Consider the following 17,014-nt stretch of genomic DNA (forward strand, 5'->3'; position numbering starts at 1 on the left):
TGGTTAAAGGATGTCAAATTGGATGTTTATGATGTTAACATGTTAATTCTACCAATATATGGTGGCAAGTTAGTCTTATAAGGTGCAAAATTACTCTAATATGGTTTAAAGTGACTTGCATGGTAGATTATAGCCAAAATGTGTACCAATATTGATAGGGATAAATAAATTATGATTGTATTATTAAATACTGCATTAATTGTACAATTTGTGGGCTGCTAGACCCAATAAAAAGATATATGATACTCAGACCAGAAAGGTTAAGCCTGATGGACCAGATCAGGCCTGATGGAATAAAAAAGGCCCAAAAGCCCTGATTATTAATTAATTTCGTAATTAATTAATAAGGGACAAAACAGATGTTGAAAAGAGTCCCGATAAGAATATAAATCCTTGGAGATTAGCCTCAATGGGACCTAAAAGGATAAGGAATCAATTTCCTACTATCTAGGACTCCAAAGTCCATTCTAACTATGAGACTTGCCCACCAAGTCTCCTATACCAAGTCCAATTCAAGGACTCCCAACATCTATATAAGGTGTCTCACCCCCACCAATCAGAACTACATTTTTTGGCTTGATTCTCTAACTCACAGAGATACGTAGGCATCTCGTAAAGGCAGAATTAAGCTACGAAACACGAGAGCAGCCATTAAAGGCCTTGAGCTCCCGAATCTTAGTAATAAATACAGCAAATAATAACCTTGGCTTTTTATCCATAACATTTGGCGCCGTCTGTGGGAAAGCAACAACAACCATGGCGAGAACACGGAGAACAACCAGCACTCTGGAGGAGGGAACACCATCAGGGACAACCCAGGTGATTTCATCAACCGTGGAGGTTCCTCCCCATTCAACTTATGCATCTACTCAGGGGGAAGCCCAGACAGGGGCAACTCATCCTCAGCCACAAGGGACAACTCCCCCGATTATTCAAGGTACGAATCCTCAAGTTCAACAAATACATATACCTGTGAATTCTCGACCCGTCGGGTATGAATATTCAACTATTGTTACTACTAACCCCCCTTATGGGATGCCCCTTTACCCTGAGGTTGGAGGAAGTGGATATGCTGGGCGAAGCGAAGCACGAGGGCGGTCGCCCCCCTATATACGAGGTTTGGATCCTATCCCTGAGGATCGGGAATTTTCTGGTCCATACACTGAGAGAGACTCTGAATCTTCGGATGATGAAGTGGCCCCGAGAAGGAGGCGTCCTGGAAAAGAGCCAATGGCCGATGGAAGGCAACGCCCCCAAAGCACCCCAGGGGCGAATCCCCAAGAAGTGCAGGAAAAGATCAGGGCTCATGAGGCTGAAATCCAAAGGCTGAGACGTGATTTGGAGGCTCACCAAGCCACCAGATCCCACATACCTCCTAGGGGGAGAAATCCTCCTCCTATCATAGACCTGGATGGTCCGGTAAGAAGAAGGGCTGCTGTCCCAAGAACTGATCCAAGCAATCTCCTTCCCCTTGGAGATCCTGATGATCCAACTCCACCCTTCACAGAAGAAATAATGAATGCCCATATCTCAAGGAAATTCAAGATGCCCACTATCAAAGCCTATGATGGCACGGGAGACCCCGCTAATCATGTTAGGACATTCTCTAATGCACTGCTGCTGCAACCCATGAACGATGCTATAAAATGTCGGGCCTTTCCTCAAACCCTGTCGGGTATGGCTCAAAGATGGTACAGTCGCCTACCCCCAAATTCTATTGGATCATTCAGAGAATTAAGTCAGGCTTTTATTAAGCAATTCATCAGTGGAAGAGTCCATGAGAAAAGTTCAGCATCTCTTATGAGTCTTGTGCAGGGAGTTAAGGAATCCTTAAGAGATTACCTGAATCATTTTACAAAGGAGGCTTTAAAAGTCCCAGACCTTGATGATAAGGTAGCCATGATAGCACTGCAACAAGGAACTAGGGATGAGTTTTTCAAGATGTCTTTGGCCAAACGACCCCCTGAGAGCATGTTGCAGCTCCAAGAGAGGACAGGGAAGTATATCAAGGTTGAAGAAAGTATGAGGAAGACTGTAGTAAGTAATGAGCCCACTGGAGGCAAGAAGCGAAAAACTGATTTGGAGTATATCGCTAAGGATAAATATCCTAGAACTGAACAAAACCCTGATTCAACCCCCAAGAAGGGAGGACCTGGGCAAAAGTTCACTGAATACGCTAAGCTGAATGCTCCCAGAAGTCAGATTTTGATGGAGATTGAGAAAGACAGAGATATTCGCTGGCCTAAGCCCTTGAAGGCTGATCCCGCCAAGCTAGATAAGGGCAAGTATTGCAGGTTTCACAAAGATGTTGGCCATGACACCGATGAGTGTAGGCAGTTGAAAGATGAAATTGAGTTTTTGATTCGAAAAGGAAGATTGAACAAGTATACTGGAGATGGAGGAGACAGAAATAGTAATGGAAGGAAGAACTTTGAAGATCGTAGGAGGGACCAAGATGATCAGGGGCGAAATCCCCAACCTAGAGGACCAGTTATAAACACCATTTATGGAGGGCCGAGACCTCGAGGGCCTGTGATAAACACGATCTTTGGAGGTCCAACTGCTGCTGGATTGTCCAAAAATTCCAGAAAGGCATATACTAGAGAGGTTATGCATATTGTTGGAGAAGCCCCGAAGAGGGCCAGGACAGAAGTAACATTGGCTTTTGATGATTCCGACCTAGAGGGTGTGAAGTTTCCCCATGACGACCCGCTGGTCATAACGCCGATAATAGGAAATAGCCCGGTTAAGAGGGTCCTTGTGGATAATGGTGCTTCTGTGGATATCTTGCTCCACGACACCTTTCTAAGGATGGGGTATAACGACTCCCAGTTGACACCAACCGACATGCCGATATATGGATTTGCTGGAGTAGAATGTCCTGTGGAAGGGATAATTAAATTGCCAACCACCATAGGTATGGAGCCAAGGCAAGCAACGCAGATGCTGGATTTTGTGGTGGTAAAGGCTAGTTCAACTTATAATGCTATCATGGGGAGAACAGGGATACATGCCTTCAAGGCAGTCCCCTCTTCCTACCATTCAGTCATGAAGTTTCCCACCCGAAACGGGATTGGAGAAGAGAGAGGAGATCAAAAAATGGCTAGAAGCTGTTATGTGGCCTCTTTGAGGGCAGATGGAGTCGGGGGGCAGGTTCTTCCTATTGAAGATATGGATGTTCGAGAAAATGATGAGAATAGAGGAAGGCCAGCAGAAGAATTGGTTTCGGTTCCTTTAGATCCCAAGAATCCTGAGAGGATGACTTTCATTGGAGCCACATTAGAGGAGCCCCTTAGAGGGAAGTTAGTGAAATTTTTGCAAGAAAATAGTAATGTGTTTGCATGGTCAGCAGCTGATATGCCAGGCATAGACCCGGAGTTAATTACTCACAAGTTAAACGTGGATCCAAGCCGGAAGACAGTGAAACAAAAGAAAAGAAATTTTGCCCCGAAAAGACAAGAGGCTATAAAGCAGGAAGTGGAAAAGCTCTTAGAGGCTGGTTTCATTGAGGAGATTCAATTTCCGGAGTGGTTAGCAAACCCTGTAATGGTGAAGAAGGCTAATGGAAAGTGGAGGATGTGTATAGACTTCACCGATCTGAATGATGCATGCCCCAAAGACTGTTTTCCGCTGCCTAGAATTGATACTTTGATTGATGCTACCGCTGGACATGAGATGCTGAGTTTCATGGATGGGTTTAGCGGATACAACCAGATCAAAATGCATAAGGATGACATTCCAAAGGTATCATTTATCACTGACTTTGGTGTTTATTGTTATCTTGTTATGGCGTTTGGTCTCAAGAATGCAGGAGCCACCTATCAAAGGTTGGTGAATAGAATTTTTAAGGATCTTATTGGTAAGACTATGGAAGTCTATGTTGATGACATGTTAGTCAAGAGTCTAGTAAAATCTGATCATATAGCCCATTTAAGGGAAGCTTTTGAGGTCCTGAGGTACCACAAGATGATGTTGAATCCGACGAAGTGTGCTTTCGGCGTAGGATCTGGAAAATTCTTGGGATTGATGGTCTCGAAGAGGGGAATTGAGGCAAATCCCGATAAAATAAAGGCGATCCTAGACATGGAACCCCCCAAAACTGTCAAGGATGTTCAGAAGCTCACAGGAAGGGTTGCTGCGTTAGGACGATTCATCTCCAAGTCAGGAGACAAGTGCTTGTCATTTTTCAAGTCACTGAAGAATATCAAAGACTTTGTATGGAATGAGGAAAATCAGAAGGCATTTGAAGAGTTAAAGAAGTATATGGGCCAGGCCCCGTTGTTGGCCAAGCCAGTTCTGAATGAAGTTTTATTTTTGTACTTGGCTGTTTCAGAGAGCGCCTTGAGCGCCGTGTTGGTTAAGGAGGAACTGAAAGTCCAGAAACCCGTATACTATGTCAGCAAAATTTTGCACGGTGCTGAGTTGAATTATTCAGCCATTGAGAAATTCGCTTTAGCCTTGGTAATGGCTTCAAGAAAGCTGCGTCCTTATTTTCAAGCTCACCAAATTGAAGTGCTAACAAATCAGCCACTGAGAAATATCATTCACAGTCCCAAGGCAAGTGGGAGACTGATTAAGTGGGCAATAGAGTTGGGAGAGTTCGATCTCAAGTATAAGCCACGTACGGCCATAAAAGCCCAGGCACTAGCTGACTTCCTGGTGGAATGTACCATACCCAACCAAGAAGTCGGGGGGCAGGAAGATACCATACCTCAAGACAAGGGAGTCGACAATGGGGACAAGGAGAAAGAATATTGGGTTCTCTATTTTGATGGAGCATCAAAAACAAATTCCAGTGGAGCAGGGTTGGTTTTGCAAAGCCCTGATGGATTCTTAATTGAGTATGCCATGAAGCTAGACTTCCCAACAACAAACAATGAGGCAGAGTATGAAGCCCTGATTGCTGGCCTTGGTCTAGCTGGGACACTTAGAGTCAAAAACTTAAAGGTCCGTGGAGACTCAAAGCTGATCATATCCCAGGTAAAGGGAGAATTTGAGGCAAGGGATGATACGATGGCTAAGTATGTTCGCCTAGTAAGGGCTGTGATGACCCAATTTAATGAATGCCATGTTGAACACATTCCAAGGGAAGAAAATGCTAAAGCAGACGCGCTATCAAAGTTTGCTTCATCTGAGATTGAAGAAAGTTCAGGAAGTGTGTACTTCCGTGTTTTGAAGACACGAAGCATAGATGTTAAGCTTGTGGCTCCCGTAGGCTTGGTGACGTCATGGATTGATCCCATCAAGGCTCACATTCAGACCGGTTGGTTGCCAAGCGATGCAATTGAGGCACGGAAGTTAACTGTTCGAGCACTAAGGTACTCTTTGATAGATGGGATTCTATATAAAAGATCTTTCGTGGTTCCTTACCTGAGGTGTCTCAGGCCCGATGAGGCACGCTTGGCTCTTGAAGAAGTGCATGAAGGTATTTGTGGACAACACCTGGGGGGCAGGGCCTTGGCTCATAAAATAACCCGTTTAGGCTTCTATTGGCCAGAAATGATGGCTGATGCCAAAGAATATGTGAAGAAGTGTGATCGCTGTCAGAAGCATGCACCAGTTGTTAGACAACCCCCCGAGATGCTGACCTCTATCAACTCGCCTATTCCCTTTGCCATGTGGGGGATGGATATTCTAGGGCCTTTTCCTATGGCCACGGCACAAAGGAAATTTCTGATTGTAGCCATTGATTATTTCACCAAGTGGATCGAAGCCAAACCCTTGGCCAAAATCACAACTAAGCAGGTTGCACAATTCCTGTGGGAAAACATTATGTGCCGATATGGAATTCCCCGTATCCTCGTCACTGACAATGGAACACAATTCAACAATGAGGAATTCAAGAAGTATTGTGAAGAAAATGAAATTGAGTTACGATTCACCTCTGTGGCTCACCCGCAAGCCAATGGACAAGCGGAGGTAGCAAATCGGATAATCCTGGATGGACTAAAGAAGAGGATCGAGAAGTCAAGAAATAATTGGGTAGATGAGATACTTCCAATATTATGGGCCTACAGGACTACTTGTAGAGTCACGACAGATGCAACTCCTTTCATGTTGGCATATGGGGTGGAAGCAGTAGTTCCCGTGGAGATATCACATTCCTCTCCAAGGATTCAGGCTTTCGATGAGAAAGAAAATGAGAAAGGGCAGAGATTAGCCCTGGATTTAATTGATGAAGTGCGAGATAAAGCACATGCAAAGATAGTAGAATATCAGAAAAAAGCTTCATTCTACTACAACCTAAGGGTTAAAGAAAGGTTTTTTAAACAAGGCGATCTAATCCTGAGGAAGATAGAAGCATCTGGTGTAGGACAAAAAGGGAAGCTTGCCCCGAATTGGGAAGGGCCGTACAGAGTCAAGAGCGTTCAGGGTAGAGGAACCTACAAGCTGGAAACTATGGAAGGTTTTGAAGTCCCGAGGACCTGGCACGCACAAAACCTGAAGGTTTACTATGTGTAAGATAGGAGAAGTACGATTCTCACTTGTCATTGACAAGTAGGTTTAAAAGCACCTTGAAGCTTTGCTTGCATAGGATTTTATATTCCAGTAGAATTTACATTGTCTAGTTATTGTTGATTAGGGTCGAACCCATGCTATGTAAGGTTTTGAAAACCAGACTTCATATTAAAGAGTTTGAAAATATTTCTGTCTAAGGATGTTTAAGGTTCAAATGCATATTAAGATTGTAAAGATAAAACAGAAAAAGGCAAGAAAAGCAACATATAGAATACAAGCCCCGAAGGGTAATAAGTTCTGAATGCGATTAAGTCAATACATAGAAAGCCACAATGGGCCAAACAAGAAAAACAAAATACTCAAAGATCCTTGAAGAAGTCATCATCGATGTTTCCTTCATTGGCAGCAGAAGAAGGAACTGGAACATGATCAGCACCTCGAGGAGAAACAGCTTCGGCCTCAGCAGAAGAAGCAAGAATAGGAGAAAGAGGGATGTCATCAAGAAGAGGCTCTTTCCCAGGAATATCAGGGACTGGATAGGCAGTAAGAGTCACCTCCGGAATCTTCTTCCCAATCTCCTCTACTATCTGCTCCCAACAGCTAGAAAAGGTCTCCGGGAAGTTAGCATCGTACTCAGCATTTAGGACATCCTGAAAGTCCTGAGATGCCTTATACTCAGCTATCACCTCAGCTCGGGCCCTTTGAGCATCCAGCTCCAGCTTACGAACTTTCTCCTTCTCGTCCGCCAGCTCCTTCTCTACCTCACGAAAACGAGTGAAGTTGGCCTCGGAAGCCTTGAGGTACCTATCCCTGTCCCTCTCAGCAATAGTTAGGCTGGTCCTCACATCCTTCAAATTGTGAAGGGCAGCCTGGAGATAGGTATTCATCTGCATGAACATGTAGTAAGTAAGTAATAATAAGCAAAAAAAAAAACAGTTAAAAAAGGAAAAGGCTTACAGAAGCCACGGCCTGAGCACCCAGACGTTCAATCTGTAGGTCATCAGAAGACTCGACGATCTCAGCCCTGTCACGAGGCGTGATCACACTCTGAGACCAAACGGCGGCAGCCTCGGAACTCCCTACCACCGCGTCCCTCCTCTGAAGGCCCCAAGTGACGGTGAAGGGAGAGTTATCTTCATCAAGGCTAGGAGGCCTCTGGGATAAAAAAGTAGGGACGGCCTCCTGAACCGTGACTGAAGGGCCGTCACCAATCCTAACCCGCTTGTCGCGGTGGCTCTCAACAGCAGAGCCCTTGGCGGCACGGGCCTCCCGCTTCTTGAAGATCGTGTCCAAAGCGGCCCTAGCTGCAGGCAAATACGAGCACATAAGAAAAAGGACAAATAGAGAATGGAGGAAATGGAACAAAAAGGGGAAAGAAATACCCTCGGGACCAAGGTCACTTAGACCTACACCTTGCAAATTACCCTCTGAAAGGATGAGAGCGCAATGGTGCAAGTTATCAGCAGTAATGGCCTTGATGGCCGCATCCTCATCTATCCCCAATTTTAGGTCTCTTAAAGACCCGTCTATACTTTTTGAGAAGTTGGGCCTGAAAAAATGGTCCCAACCCTCCTCGGAATCCAGAAATATATAAAACCACTCACTTTTCCATGTTGGATACGAGTCGGGATTGGTGCCAGAAATAAAGCAGGAACGAGCCAAGGATCTATGAACTATTTTGACCCATCCTTGGTCCTCAGAAGCATTTACAAATTTAAATAAATAACGAAAGACACAAACATTTGGCTCAAAACCGTGTTTATGAGATTGGGCCATATAACAGTGAATAAAACGCCAAGAGTTGGGTGTGAGTTGGGTCGGACAGACTCGGGCCTCAGCCAAAAGGCGAAAAACAAAAGGATGAGGAGGTAGGCGAAAACCAGCATAGAAGGTTTCCTTATAGACCCGAATGGCCCCAGGTTTTGGGTAGCAGGCCCTATCATTTGGGCCTGGAGCCTCGGCCCTATAAGGGTGGGAAATGCCAAAAAGGCGGGCTATGGTACCTACTTGATCTGGACCAAATCTAGAAGGATAATTATATGCATCTAAGTGTAACATGTTAGGAAAGGCTTGCCCAAATTCGGTTAAAAGATCCCTAAGAGAAATAACTGAGGAATGTACAAGAGATTTTTTACCTCGGCTGGCCCTAGAGGGACGGGCAACAGCTTGGGGGACATGGGAGTGAGATGAATCGGAATCCGCCATGGATGAAGACAAAAACCCAGGAAGCTCTTGAAAGTAAGTAAAGAAGATGAAGATTCAAACGGAATCTTCAAAATAAGCCCAGAAAAGCGGCGGAGTAGAAAGCCGGAAATCGCTTGGAGGTGGCGATTCTTGAGAGACTAATTGCAGAGTTGAAATTTAGAAATTTTTGTGAAAGTGAAGTGTGAGAAATGAACTCACACTCCACCTCTTATATAGAGGAGCTCAAAGATGCACAAACGGGCCTGGGCCTAAGAAAAAGGCGGGAAGCCCATAAGATTTGAATTTTGAAAAGATTTAAAATCAAAGTTCAATGAATGAATCAAGGCTCGAACAGCCTCAACAACGCTCAGGATACATCGTCCCTAGCCGTTGTTAGAAGTGTGGCTCCTAGGCGTGGTACAACAACACCCAGGAAGCATCTATATTCAACATCGCTCGGGATACATCGTCCCTAGCCGTTGTTAGAAGTGTGGCTCCTAGGCGTGGTACAACAACGCCCAGGAAGCATCTGTATTCAACAACGCCCAGGACGCCAGTTTCCTAGACGTTGTTAGAAAACTGTCTCCTAAGCGTGGGTGCACAACGTCTAGGATCTATGAAAGCATCTGTATTCAACAACGCCCAGGACGCAAGTTTCCTAGACGTTGTTAGAAAACTGTCTCCTAGGCGTGGGTGCGTCTAGGATCTATGAAAGCATCTGTCTTCAACAACGCCCAGGACGCAAGTTTCCTAGACGTTGTTAGGAAACCGTCTCCTAGGCGTGGATCAACAACGCCCAGGAAGCATCAGCCTCCAACAACGCCCAGGACGCAAGTTTTCCTAAACGTTGTTAGGAAACTGTCTCCTAGGCGTGGATCAACAACGCCTAGGATCTATTGAGCAACAAAAATTCTGTTTTTCTGATTATTTAAAAAAATAAGAAAATTCCTTAAATATTTTCTGAAAAATGTTAATAATCCCAGAAAATTAGGGAAAATCCCAGAAATTAGGGAAAAATCCCAGAAAATTAGGGAAAAATCCCAGAAAATTAGGGAAAATCCCAGAAATTAGGGAAAATCCCAGAAAATTAGGGAAAATCCCAGAAAATTAGGGAAAAATCCCAGAAAATTAGGGAAAATCCCAGAAATTAGGGAAAATCCCAGAAAATTAGGGAAAATCCCAGAAATTAGGGAAAAATCCCAGAAAATTAGGGAAAATCCCAGAAATTAGGGAAAAATCCCAGAAAATTAGGGAAAATCCCAGAAATTAGGGAAAATCCCAGAAATTAGGGAAAATCCCAGAAATTAGGGAAAAATCCCAGAAAATAGGGAAAATCCCAGAAATTAGGGAAAATCCCAAACTTAGGGAAATCCCAGAAATTAGGGAAAAATCCCAGAAAATTAGGGAAAATCCCAGAAAATTAGGGAAAAATCCCAGAAAATTAGGGAAAATCCCAGAAATTAGGGAAAATCCCAGAAAATTAGGGAAAATCCCAGAAATTAGGGAAAAATCCCAGAAAATTAGGGAAAATCCCAGAATTAGGGAAAAATCCCAGAAAATTAGGGAAAATCCCAGAAAAATTAGGGAAAATCCCAGAAATTAGGGAAAATCCCAGAAAATTAGGGAAAATCCCAGAAAATTAGGGAAAAATCCAGAAAATAAGGGAAGAATCCCGGAAATAAGGGAAAAAATTCCTGGAAATTAAGATAATTCCTGAATAAAAGGGAAAATTCATTGTAAATGTGTAGGTCGCTCCACACTTTACGGAAAAATGAAACCCTGTAAGGGAACGAATAGACTTAACTTCTGCGAAACCTAATCGATGTTTCCCAAAAGTTGGGGGGCAAATGATAGGGATAAATAAATTATGATTGTATTATTAAATACTGCATTAATTGTACAATTTGTGGGCTGCTAGACCCAATAAAAAGATATATGATACTCAGACCAGAAAGGTTAAGCCTGATGGACCAGATCAGGCCTGATGGAATAAAAAAGGCCCAAAAGCCCTGATTATTAATTAATTTCGTAATTAATTAATAAGGGACAAAACAGATGTTGAAAAGAGTCCCGATAAGAATATAAATCCTTGGAGATTAGCCTCAATGGGACCTAAAAGGATAAGGAATCAATTTCCTACTATCTAGGACTCCAAAGTCCATTCTAACTATGAGACTTGCCCACCAAGTCTCCTATACCAAGTCCAATTCAAGGACTCCCAACATCTATATAAGGGGTCTCACCCCCACCAATCAGAACTACGTTTTTTGGCTTGATTCTCTAACTCACAGAGATACGTAGGCATCTCGTAAAGGCAGAATTAAGCTACGAAACACGAGAGCAGCCATTAAAGGCCTTGAGCTCCCGAATCTTAGTAATAAATACAGCAAATAATAACCTTGGCTTTTTATCCATAACAAATATTGATTCGTATGAAATTGGTACCAAGAGATGGTTAAAGGATGTCAAATTGGATGTTTATGATGTTAACATGTTAATTCTACCAATATATGGTGGCAAGTTAGTATTATAAGGTGCAAAATTACTCTAATATGGTTTAAAGTGACTTGCATGGTAGATTATAGACAAAATATGTACCAATATTGACTCGTATGAAAGTGGTACCAAGAGATGGTTAAAGGATGTCAAATTGGATGTTTGTGATGTTAACATGTTAATTCTACCAATATATGGTTGAAAGTGAGTCTTATAAGGTGCAAAATTACTGTAATATGGTTTAAATTGACTTACATGGTTGATTAGAGCCAAAAAGTGGACCAAACTTGACTCGTATGAAAGTGGTACCAAGAGGTGGTTAAAGGATGTCAAATTAGATGTTTATGATGTTAACATGTTAATTGTACCAATATATGGTTGAAAGTGAGTCTTATAAGGTGCAAAATTACTCTAATATGGTTTAAAGGGACTTTCAATGGTAGATTAGAGCCAAAATGTGGACCAAAATTGACTTGTATAAAAGTCGTACCAAGAGATGGTTAAAGGACGTCAAATTGGATGTTTATGATGTTAACTTGTTAATTCTACCAATATATGGTGGAAAGTTAGTCTTGTAAGGTGCAAAATTACTCTAATATGGTTTAAAGTGACTTACATGGTAGATTAGAGCCAAAATGTGGACTAAAATTGACCCATATGAAAGTGGTACCAAGAGATGGTTAAAGGATGTCAAATTGGATGTTTGTGATGTTAACATGTTAATTCTACCAATATATGGTTGAAAGTGAGTCTTATAAGGTGCAAAATTACTCTAATATGGTTTAAATTGACTTACATGGTTGATTAGAGCCAAAAAGTGGACCAAACTTGACTCGTATGAAAGTGGTACCAAGAGGTGGTTAAAGGATGTCAAATTAGATTTTTATGATGTTAACATGTTAATTGTACCAATATATGGTTGAAAGTGAGTCTTATAAGGTGCAAAATTACTCTAATATGGTTTAAAGGGACTTTCAATGGTAGATTAGAGCCAAAATGTGGACCAAAATTGACTAATATAAAAGTCGTACCAAGAGATAGTTAAAGGATGTCAAATTGGATGTTTATGATGTTAACATGTTAATTCTACCAATATATGGTGGAAAGTTAGTCTTATAAGGTGCAAAATTACTCTAATATGGTTTAAAGTGACTTACATGGTAGATTAGAGCCAAAATGTGGACTAAAATTGACCCGTATGAAAGTGGTACCAAGAGATGGTTAAAGGATGTCAAATTGGATGTTTATGATGTTAACATGTTAATTCTACCAATATATGGTTGAAAGCGAGTCTTATAAGGTGCAAAATTACTCTAATATGGTTTAAAGTGACTTACATGGTTGATTAGAGCCAAAATGTAGACCAAATTGACTCGTATGAAAGTGGTACCTAGAGGTGGTTAAAGGATGTCAATTTAGATGTTTATGATGTTAACATGTTAATTGTACCATATATGGTTGAAAGTGAGTCTTATAAGGTGCAAATTACTCTAATATTGTTTAAAGGGACTTACATGGTAGATTAGAGCCAAAATGTGGACCAAAATTGACTTGGATAAAAGTGGTACCAAGAGATGGTTAAAGGATGTCAAATTGGATGTTTATGATGTTAACATGTTAATTCTACCAATATATGGTTGAAAGTGAGTCTTATAAGGTGCAAAATTACTCTAATATGGTTTAAAGTGACTTACATGGTTGATTATAGCCAAAATGTAGACCAAAATTGACTCGTATGAAAGTGGTACCAAGAGGTGGTTAAAGGATGTCAAATTAGATGTTTATGATGTTGACATGTTAATTGTACCAATATATGGTTGAAAGTGAGTCTTATAAGGTGCAAAATTACTCTAATATGGTTTAAAGGGACTTACATGGTAGATTAGAGCCAAAATGTGGACCAAAATTGACTCGTATGAAAGTGGTACCAAGAGATGGTTAAAAGGATGTCAAATTGGATGTTTATGATGTTAACATGTTAATTCTACCAATATATGGTGGCAAGTTAGTTTTATAAGGTGCAAAATTACTCTAATATGGTTTAAAGTGACTTGCATGGTAGATTATAGCCAAAATGTGTACCAATATTGACTCGTATGAAAGTGGTACAAAGAGATGGTTAAAGGATGTCAAATTGGATGTTTATGATGTTAACATGTTAATTGTACCAATATATGGTTGAAAGTGAGTCTTATAAGGTGCAAAATTACTCTAATATGGTTTAAAGGGACTTACATGGTAGATTAGAGCCAAAATGTGGACCAAAATTGACTCGTATGAAAGTGGTAGCAAGAGATGGTTAAAGGATGTCAAATTGGATGTTTATGATGTTAACATGTTAATTCTACCAATATATGGTGGCAAGTTAGTCTTATAGGGTGCAAAATTACTCTAATATGGTTTAAAGTGACTTGCATGGTAGATTATAGCCAAAATGTGTACCAATATTGATTCGTATGAAATTGGTACCAAGAGATGGTTAAAGGATGTCAAATTGGATGTTTATGATGTTAACATGTTAATTCTACCAATATATGGTTGAAAGTGTGTCTTATAAGGTGCAAAATTACTCTAATATGTTTAAATTGACTTACATGGTTGATTAGAGCCAAAAAGTGGACCAAAATTGACTCGTATGAAAGTGGTACCGAGAGGTGGTTAAAGGATGTCAAATTAGATGTTTATGATGTTAACATGTTAATTGTACCAATATATGGTTGAAAGTGAGTCTTATAAGGTGCAAAATAACTCTAATATGGTTTAAAGGGACTTCCATGGTAGATTAGAGCCAAAATGTGGACCCAAATTGACTTGTATAAAAGTGGTACCAAGAGATGGTTAAAGGATGTCAAATTGGATGTTTATGATGTTAACATGTTAATTCTACCAATATATGGTGGCAAGTTAGTCTTATAAGGTGCAAAATTACTCTAATATGGTTTAAAGTGACTTACATGGTAGATTAGAGCCAAAATGTGGACTAAAATTGACCCGTATGAAAGTGGTACCAAGAGATGGTTAAAGGATGTCAAATTGGATGTTTATTATGTTAACATGTTAATTCTACCAATATATGGTTGAAAGTGAGTCTTATAAGGTGCAAAATTACTCTAATATGGTTTAAGTGACTTACATGGTTGATTAGAGCCAAAAAGTGGACCAAAATTGACTCGTATGAAAGTGGTACCAAGAGGTGGTTAAAGGATGTCAAATTAGATGTTTATGATGTTAACATGTTAATTTTACCAATATATGGTTGAAAGTGAGTCTTATAAGGTGCAAAATTACTCTAATATGGTTTAAAAGGACTTACATGGTAGATTAGAGCCAAAATGTGGACCAAAATTGACTTGTATAAAAGTGGTACCAAGAGATGGTTAAAGGATGTCAAATTGGATGTTTATGATGTTAACATGTTAATACTACCAATATATGGTTGAAAGTGAGTCTTGTAAGGTGCAAAATTACTCTAATATAGTTTAAAGTGACTTACATGGTTGATTAGAGCCAAAATGTAGACCAAAATTGACTCGTATGAAAGTGGTACCAAGAGGTGGTTAAAGAATGTCAATTTAGATGTTTATGATGTTAACATGTTAATTCTACCAATATATGGTTGAAAGTGAGTCTTATAAGGTGCAAAATTACTCTAATATGGTTTAAAGTGACTTGCATGGTAGATTAGAGCCAAAATGCGTACCAATATTGACTCGTATGAAAGTCGTACCAAGAGATGGTTAAAGAATGTCAAATTGGATGTTTATGATGTTAACATGTTAATTCTACCAATATATGGTTGAAAGTGAGTCTTATAAGGTGCAAAATTACTCTAATATGGTTTAAAGTGACTTACATGGTTGATTAGAGCCAAAATGTAGACCAAAATTGACTCGTATGAAAGTGGTACCAAGAGGTGGTTAAAGGATGTCAAATTAGATTTTTATGATGTTGACATGTTAATTGTACCAATATATGGTTGAAAGTGAGTCTTATAAGGTGCAAAATTACTCTAATATGGTTTAAAGGGACTTATATGGTAGATTAGAGCCAAAATGTGGACGAAAATTGACTCGTATGAAAGTGGTACCAAGAGATGGTTTAAAGGATGTCAAATTGGATGTTTATGATGTTAACATGTTAATTCTACCAATATATGGTTGCAAGTGAGTTTTATAAGGTGGCAAAATTACTCTAATATGGTTTAAAGTGACTTGCATGGTAGATTATAGCCAAAATGTGTACCAATATTGACTCGTATGAAAGTGGTACAAGAGATGGTTAAAGGATGTCAAATTGGATGTTTATGATGTAACATGTTAATTGTACCAATATATGGTTGAAAGTGAGTCTTATAAGGTGCAAAATTACTCTAATATGGTTTAAAGGGACTTACATGGTAGATTAGAGCCAAAATGTGGACCAAAATTGACTCGTATGAAAGTGGTAGCAAGAGATGGTTAAAGGATGTCAATTGGATGTTTATGATGTTAACATGTTAATTCTACCAATATATGGTGGCAAGTTAGTCTTATAAGGTGCAAAATTACTCTAATATGGTTTAAAGTGACTTGCATGGTAGATTATAGCCAAAATGTGTACCAATATGATTCGTATGAAATTGGTACCAGAGATGGTTAAAGGATGTCAAATTGGATGTTTATGATGTTAACATGTTAATTCTACCAATATATGGTTGAAAGTGTGTCTTATAAGGTGCAAAATTACTCTAATATGGTTTAAATTGACTTACATGGTTGATTAGAGCCAAAAGTGGACCAAAATTGACTCGTATGAAAGTGGTACCCGAGAGGTGGTTAAAGGATGTCAAATTAGATGTTTATGATGTTAACATGTTAATTGTACCAATATATGGTTGAAAGTGAGTCTTATAAGGTGCAAAATAACTCTAATATGGTTTAAAGGGACTTCCATGGTAGATTAGAGCCAAAATGTGGACCCAAATTGACTTGTATAAAAGTGGTACCAAGAGATGGTTAAAGGATGTCAAATTGGATGTTTATGATGTTAACATGTTAATTCTACCAATATATGGTGGCAAGTTAGTCTTATAAGGTGCAAAATTACTCTAATATGGTTTAAAGTGACTTACATGGTAGATTAGAGCCAAAATGTGGACTAAAATTGACCCGTATGAAAGTGGTACCAAGAGATGGTTAAAGGATGTCAAATTGGATGTTTATGTATGTTAACATGTTAATTCTACCAATATATGGTTGAAAGTGAGTCTTATAAGGTGCAAAATTACTCTAATATGGTTAAGTGACTTACATGGTTGATTAGAGCCAAAAAGTGGACCAAAATTGACTCGTATGAAAGTGGTACCAAGAGGTGGTTAAAGGATGTCAAATTAGGATGTTTATGATGTTAACATGTTAATTCTACCAATATATGGTTGAAAGTGAGTCTTATAAGGTGCAAAATTACTCTAATATGGTTTAAAAAGGACTTACATGGTAGATTAGAAGCCAAAATGTGACCAAAATGGACTTGTAGTAAAAGTGGTACCAAGAGATGGTTAAAGGGATGTCAAATTGGATGTTTATGATTTTAACATGTTAATACTACCAATATATGGTTGAAATTGAGTCTGTGTAAGGTTGCAAAATTACTCTAATATAGTTTAAGTGACTTACATGGTTGATTAGAGCCAAAATGTAGACAAAATTGACTCGTATGAAAGTGGGTACCAAGAGGTGGTGGTTAAAGATGTCAATTTAGATGTTTATGATGTTAACAGGTGTTAATTCTACCAATATATGGTGAAAGTGAGTCTTATAAGGTGCAAAATTACTCTAATATGGTTTAAAGTGACTTACATGGTATTAGAGCCAAAATGTGGACCAAATTGACTCGT

Source organism: Apium graveolens, chromosome 10, assembly GCF_009905375.1.
Source record: "Apium graveolens cultivar Ventura chromosome 10, ASM990537v1, whole genome shotgun sequence".
In the NCBI taxonomy this organism is placed as follows: domain Eukaryota; kingdom Viridiplantae; phylum Streptophyta; class Magnoliopsida; order Apiales; family Apiaceae; genus Apium; species Apium graveolens.